This window comes from Lycium barbarum, chromosome 6 (assembly GCF_019175385.1).
Source record: "Lycium barbarum isolate Lr01 chromosome 6, ASM1917538v2, whole genome shotgun sequence".
Lineage (NCBI taxonomy): Eukaryota > Viridiplantae > Streptophyta > Magnoliopsida > Solanales > Solanaceae > Lycium > Lycium barbarum.
Genome location: NC_083342.1, coordinates 126903960 through 126912407, shown reverse-complemented (window position 1 = coordinate 126912407; position 8448 = coordinate 126903960). Strand labels below are relative to the sequence as shown.

General features: G+C 32.5%; 1 long non-coding RNA gene across 1 annotated transcript; it reads left to right on the top strand.

Moving 5' to 3' along the window:
- Window positions 1-5312: 5312 nt before the first annotated feature.
- Window positions 5313-6480, top strand: LOC132598748 (uncharacterized). Its single transcript, XR_009566668.1, has 2 exons — window positions 5313-5534; window positions 6242-6480. It is a non-coding gene; the product is annotated as an uncharacterized LOC132598748 (long non-coding RNA).
- Window positions 6481-8448: the final 1968 nt, after the last annotated feature.

Genomic DNA, 8448 nt, shown 5'->3' with positions numbered 1-8448 from the left:
TGATATTGGCTGAGACAAAAGTTGATGTGTATACCAAGTTATGCAGGTACATGTTTGTCTAATGATAGAACCTGCCGTGCAAATAATCCACAGATAATTCCTTCAAATGAAAAAAAGCATCAATAGACAGATCAAGAAAACTATAAGTAAGACGTTTTTATACTTGAAATGGACTTTGCAGAACTATATTTGCCAATTTATAGACCAGATATGGGGCCGTTTTAGCATTTTTGAGACACAATTCGTAAGTCGTGACCATCCTAATGTTTACTTTCTATCATATTCTAGATTATTAATTCATTAATATTAGCAGAGTGACCAACCTAATCGGTTTGCAGCTACAGTAATAATGGACATTGCCAAAGCAAGTTATTGCTGTTGAAGAAAAATATAGTAGTTTCTTTTCTGCTATAATATAAAGGAAAAACATCACTGAATACCCTAAAATATAAAATATTTACCCGCCCCATGCCCCTTTTAAAGTAATTTTGCTTCTACCCCCACCGGCTGAAAATATTTAGCCGACATACCCCTCGGCCAAACCCCTTCCTCAGCGATACCATCGCAGTATATTTATATATCACGATGGTATCATGGAGGACTAATAGAAGGACTGAAACAGTCCTCCATGATACCATCTCAGTATATTTATATACCATAATGGTACCATGGTCCTGGGGAGTGTCTCGTTGAAAGACTAAAGCAATCCTTCATGATACCATCATGGTATATGTATATAAGACAATGGTATCATAGATGTTTTTTTCGAGAAAAGTGTGTCTTTTTGAATAAGTGAGCATGATCATCCATAATACCATCTCAGTATATTTATATACCATGATGGTATCATGGAGGACTAAGAGAAGGACTGGAGTATCTTTCAAGATGTATCATGGAGGACTAAGAAGAGGACTGAAGTATGTTCTATGATATCATCTCAGTATATTTATATACCATGTTTTTTTATCATAATCTCGGATAAATATTTTTGATTTTTTCTAGGGGTACGAAAGTAATGAGGATATGGACGGGTAATTATTTTGATTTGAGGACATGCAATCTTTCCCTTAATATAAATGTAGCTGCACCTGCTGTAAATGATACAACCTGCTATAGGGCCATAACTATGGAGGCCCAAAATGTTAGTTTGACTCCGGCCCAAATATACGATCCAGCACCAGCAGGGTACGATATACTGCACACGGACTGGTATTTAATTTTTGGCCTCATTTAATGAAAATCCTGCTATGTTTCGCGCACATAATTTCTGTAATATTTTTATATTCGAAAAGAAATTGAAATTTTGCCTCGCTAGGCAAAAGTTTTGTCAGAATTAATTTGTGCAACATAAATTGTGTAGTATTTTTCAGATCATGTTGGGTGTTGAAAGTTTTGCCTTTACTGGCATAACTTATGTAGATTTGATGTTACATATTTCGAAACTAACGTAAACTATGCAGAGCGAAACTAAATTTATGACTTTTTTCAGATTATGTTGAATGTCGAAAATTTTGTCTTGTCAAACATAACTTGTGGGATGTTATGATACAAATACCAAAGCTAAACGCACAGTCACACACTATGCCGGCCGAAATCTAGTTTATACCGTGCCAAAAGTGTTGAAGGAAAAAAATTAAAAATTACAAATTTAAGAGACAAATATTAAAGACCACCCCATTTGTGCGAATAACACATAGCTTCCAATCTCAGCAACTAGACGTCTTCTTCTTCTCCTATTCCTCTTTTTCTTGTTCTTTTTTTTTTCTTTTCCCTGAAGTGAGTAAGTTGGATATTTCTCTAACTTGGTTATGAGAAGAAATATCTCTTACGAAAATATTGTTTCTTAATTTAGCTATTTTACTGTGTTTAATTACGTTGAAGCGATAAAATTGCTTTTCTAAAGAAAAAGCATCTTCTACTAAATGGGTGATACGTGATGACTTTTTTTTTTTTTTTTTTAAATATTTTTTTTTCCCCTCCCATTTTAGGAGGATTTATAGTGTTTGCACACTTCCCCTCTATACGTGATGACTTACTTCATTGATGATGGAAGTCTTTTCTTCTACAACTTTAACTCTTTGGGTGTGTTAGGTATGAAAGGAAATGTTTTTCTAAAAAGAAAGTGATTTTCTTATTGATTTATTTGGTGTTTGATAAGTAAACAAAAATATTATTTAAAGAGTATAGATAATTTAGGCAATCGCTAATGGAGGGAAGAGGGGTGGGTTTGATTTAGGGTTGGGGGAGCAGGGCTGGGATTTTGGGAAGACAATCAGCACATGATTCTACTTACGGTTCTTGTTTTTTTCTATTCCCGTTAAAAAAGCTATTTTATTGTTTTTAAAGAACTTAATTTTTTAGAGAAAATATTTTACAGAACATTTTGATCAATCAAATATAAAAATATACCAAACACGTCTCACTTACTTCAAGTAACATATTCATAGTATATTATGCTCAAAAGTATTACGTATTAAACATTATGCAGACTCATCTTTCATACTGCTCCAATATTTTTGTACGAACATTAACTCAATGAAACATCTGAAATTGTGAAATTAATATTCTAAAGTAACATTTTTTTAAAAACACTACTACCCTATCTTATCCTCCATGTTATGTCATTACTCCATCATTTATTATATGCACCTATCTTGATTTCCAATCAAACACCAGGAAGGATCACAAAAATACTTCCCCAAGATTATTCTTCTCCTTAAAAACCGATTTAATACGAAAAACTTTACTAACTATTGTAAAATGATAATCAAGATCCGTGGATGAGTTTGTTGTGAATGAAGTTTTACTAGTTCTTGTTTCAACTACCCTTTTTAATTTCACCTTCCCTTTAAAATAAGGTTCTTGGCTCAAAATTGTTCAGTTTCATACATTTATATAGAGCTACATAATCAGCTTTCGTGAAGATCAGATTTATACAAGGTCAAAATACAGCTAACTAAGTTTGACTATGGAAGATCCAATCTAGTTCATATAAATATAATTAAAATAAGACAAAAAGTTTGTTATTCCGGTCAAAGTTTATTTAAATGGTCCAAATTAGTCTAATCCGAATGACAGATAATAATAGTAATATATCTCTGCCACTACGGCACTAATAAAAGGGATATATGAATATCTACCGACAGTCTTCTGTACACACACGATAAAACTAAAAAGCACAGAGAAAAACAGAAAAGTAGGAGCAAAATCATGGAGAAAAAGAAAACGATGACACTGGCAGCTATGGCTATGGCGCTCATCATCATTTTATCGACCAACATGGACATCGTCGATGCTCAAGGCGTCAATTGCTATGACTCTTGTAACACTGCCTGCGTCGGTCTTCCAAGTATGCCTTCATTTCTCCTTTTTTTTTTTTTTTTCAATAACGATATTGTTCAAGTCAACTTACGAGTACAGGAAATCAAATTAGTGGTACTTATTACTTTCTATCAGTCAATAATTGGCAATTCTATTCACCAAAACCTAGGTAGATCGGAACATGAAGTCAGAAATTTACATAAAGGGATTCAACAGTAGTCATCTTTGCCCTCCTTGTTACTTTACTAGATTTTTTCTTATATCAGAAAAATTCAACAGCTTATATTTAACTTTATTTTACATAGTATAATTTTTCATTGAAGAAGATTCAATTGTATCTCTTTTCTTCAACATAGGTCTGCTATAGGAAGAGGAACTCGTAGCTGCTTTCCTTATGAAATAGTTAATGAAATTTTTAGATCAACTAAAGCAACAAGAAAATATTAGTATTGTTTATAACAGTAAGAATTTGGAAAATATTAGTATTGTTTATAACAGTAAGAATTTGTTAATATTTCAGCGAGAGAGTACTTGCGTTGTGATAGGAAATGCCAGATTAGGTGCGGATAGTACTGTCAACCGGTTGGAACCGGAACCGGTTATGGAACCGGTTAGAAAACCGGCCGGTTCCGGTTCCAAAACCGGAACCGCCTAACCGGTTCCGGTTTAACCGGTTCCGGTTTACCGGTTTTAAACCTCAAACCGGAACCGGTCCGGTTTGGAGTGATTAAAATCTATTTTTTTTTTGTTTTTTGTATTATATATATATATTATAGTATTTATTTGTATATTGTAGCTATATTTTCATATGTTATACAACTTTATAATTAAAGTTTAAATATTTACTGACTAACAGCCTAACAGCAAGTCACCAATACAGAATAGTGCTTTTCGTATACATATATATGTATAACTTACATATACTTATATATAAATATGTACTATATACTATATATACTTATATATATGTATAACTTAATATATATACTATACATACTTATATATATGTACTATATACTATATATACTTATATATATATGTATAACTTATTATATATACTATATATATGTATAACTTAATATATATACTAAATATATGTATAACTTAATATATATACTATATATATGTATAACTTAATATATATACTACTTAATATATATGTACTATATACTCTATATACTTATATATATGTATAACTTAATATATATACTAAATATATGTATAACTTAATATATATACTATATATATGTACTATATACTATATATAGGTATAGCTTAATATATATATATATATAGATATAACTTAATATATATACTATATATATGTATATATATGTACTATATACTAAATATATGCATAACTTAATATATATACTATATATATGTATATATATGTACTATATACTATATATACTAAATATATGCATAACTTAATATATATACTATATATATGTATATATATGTACTATATACTATATATAGGTATAGCTTAATATATATATATATATATAGGTATAACTTAATATATATACTATATATACATATCTACTATATATACAATATATACTTAATATATATACTATATATACAATATATACTTAATATATATACTATATATATATATATAACTTAATATATATACTATATATATGTATAACTTAATATATATACTATATATACATATCTACTATATATACAATATATACTTAATATATATACTATATATATGTATAACTTAATATATATACTATATATACATATCTACTATATATACAATATATACTTAATATATATACTATATATATGTATAACTTAATATATATACTAAATATATGCATAACTTAATATATATATATATATATATATATATATATATATATATATATATATATATATATATATATATAAGTATAACTTAATATATATACTATGTATACATATCTACTATATATACAATATATACTTAATATATATACTATTTTTTTTTTAATTTTAACCGGTTTAACCGGTTTAACCGGTTCCGGTTCCGGTTTAACCGGTTTAACCGGTTCCGGTTAAAAAAAATTTGGAACCGGACCGGTAAATTAATATCCGGTTAACCGGAACCGGTTAACCGGTATAACCGGTTCCGGTTCGGTTCCGGTTTAACCGGTTCCGGTTACCGGTTAAACCGGTTACAGTTTAACCGGTTGACACCTTTAGGTGCGGACCAGGTAATTCTCTTTCTCTTTTCCATTTTTCAGGCCTTTTTTTTTTTTTTTTTAATTACAAATCCCTTTTTTGTGATGAAGCCCATTGCAACTTTGCTTCTGATAGTTTGATTTTCATGGTCCACTTAGTGAGCTGTATTTTGACCTTTTTTGGTTCAATGTTCTTAGACCTTAATTCATCTTATCTTCACTGAAGCTGATTTAATTTAGTCGTACTCTTGTATAATAAATTGAACTATGAAAATAAGGATTGAAATAATAACTTTGTTGAATGGAGCAAAACAAGTGGTGAAAGGATCACAATTCAAACTGAATATTGAAAAGGCTTAATTTTAATATAAATTGAAAATGCCCCTAAGTGTTGTTAGTCCCGCACATAGGGGTGAACGTGTTCTTAGATAATCTGAGGCAATTTTTATCTCATGAGTCATGAACTAATTTTTTGAGATTGAGTCAGATTTCAATATTTATTTTTGTAACATATTATAGAGTTAGGTTCATCTCAATTCTTTATCAGTAACTATAATATTCTTTGCATGCTCTATTATTATGTTGATTTTCGGAGACTCCACTGTCAAATAGATTAACTCATCATAAAATTTTCAGATTTTTATCTGCAGTAATTTGTCGCCCTGAGTTACTACATCTCTACTTCTTTTCTACCATGCATCTTAAATTCAAAATTTAACATTAAACTCTTCATTACGCAGATGGCAAAATTGATGAAAACCTGGGTTGAAAGTGCTAAAAGTACTGGCAAGCTATCGAGGCTACTGTTGTAGAGAGTTGCACAATAATAATTGTATCTTTGATAATAGTTTCTTCATAGTTTGGGAAAATAAAACGTTACCTTTACGTGTATGTTTAATTACTACTATAACATTTTAATGTATTAGATGCATTGTATGATAGTACAACTATGTATTTGAAATTACAATTACCAGTTCAATATGCTAGTCATTCAATGTCAAATTTGACAATGCTGTATATGAACTCAAATCGTTCTTTTCCATGTTATATTTACCAATGTCCAACAGACTGGAAATAAAATACAAAGAAAAAGAAAATTAGCAATATTTTTAAAGAAACTGAGTAGTGGAGAAATAGAGTGATGGGGGAGCTGGTTCGGTAATCGTTGCTTCCGTTAGAGTTGACTGTTGAGTATAAAAAAGACCCAATACCAAATGACTGGTTCATGATGGGGTTATAAATTCTAATCTAAACCAAGATCACCTGTTTCAATACCAAATAAAATGGGTCAAGTATTTTTTTTTTAAAAAATAAAACAAACTCTTATTTTGTTTTGCACTGTAGTTATTTTTCGTTACAAATATCTCGATTTTTACTCTATTATATATTTCAACCAACTTATTTGAGATCAAAATGTAGTTAATTATTACTGTAACCAGTAGTACTAGACTACTAGTTTCAACCGACACTACTTCGACATTATAATCTACCCATACTACTCAAAAGTAGCAGCAGATGTACTCCTATCATATCTTATCCTCACCATTATTACATGTCACCTAAAGTATTTATTTCCAAACAAACATCATAAAGGATCAACAACAATAATAAAATACTCAGTGTAATTCGCAAAGTGGAGTCGATCTGAGGTGGGGAGGATAGCCCTACCTTCAAAAGGTACAGAGGTTGTATCCAAAAGACCCTCGATCGGCTCTAGTAAAAGCTTATTGATAAATAGTGTAAATATGTAGTAAAAGAATATTTTGTAAATCTTCTATTTTAGGTTAGTATAGTTTGTATCCTAATAGGACATTGTAACTATGGTATATTTACCAACTCAATCAATGAGAATGATCACGGAATTAATCTCTTTCATGGTATTAGATACTAGGGTTTCTTTTCCTTCTCTTCCGCTGCCCTAATTCTCCGACGTCCTCAACCCACTTTTCCGACGTCTTCTTCTTCTTCTTCTTCGATTTCCGTCCATTTTTCTTCCCTTTCATCAATGGCAGACACCAAGTTCCATCCTACTTTGGTTGTCTCCAACATCAAGAATCACATCCCAATCATTCTTGAGATGGAAATAGATCATTATTCAGCTTGGGCCGAATTATTCAAACTTCATGCCCGGTCTCACCGTGTCCTTTCCCACATTCTGCCAACCGGAAAGGAGAAGGCTCCTACCACCGACGACGAAAAGGAGTTGTGGTCCACTTTGGATGCCACGGTACTTCAATGGGTATATGCAACCATCTCCACGGACTTATTGCATACAATCATCGAAGAAGACCTATCGGCAAAGGAGGCCTGGGATCGCCTCCGTAATCTTTTTCAAGACAACAAAAACTCCCGTGCCGTTGCTTTGGAACATGATTTCTCTCATGTCAAGATGCGGGATTTTCCAAACGCTTCGGCGTATTGCCAACGTCTCAAGACCTTGGCCGATCAACTTAAGAGTGTGGGGGCTCCGATGACCGACAACCGCCTCGTTCTCCAACTGGTGGCTAGACTCCCAGAGGCATACAAAAATTTGGGTACCTACATCCGCCAAAGTAAGCCTCTTCCACCATTCTCCGAAGCTCGGTCAAGTTTGTGCCTTGAGGAAAAGGCGTTAGCTGAAATGCACGATGACTCGCCCGCGGCTATGGTGGCTAATTCCAAACGTGATTTTGATGACTCTTCTCATCTGGAAAATTCTGGTCGTTCTCACCATCATCGGGGCAAAAATAACAACAAAAATCGTGGATCTAGCGGCGGGAATAATAACGGCGGTGGCCGTGGTTCGGGCGGCGGCAGTGGCAGCCGACGCCGTGGAGGACGCCCCTCAGGTGACCAGCAGCAGTGGCAACAGCCCTCCTCACCGTGGCAGTGGGGTTGGATGCCTCAGTGGGCTCCCCCTTGCTCGTATCCTACCACGCAATGGGCTCGGCCACAGCAGCAGTGGCAG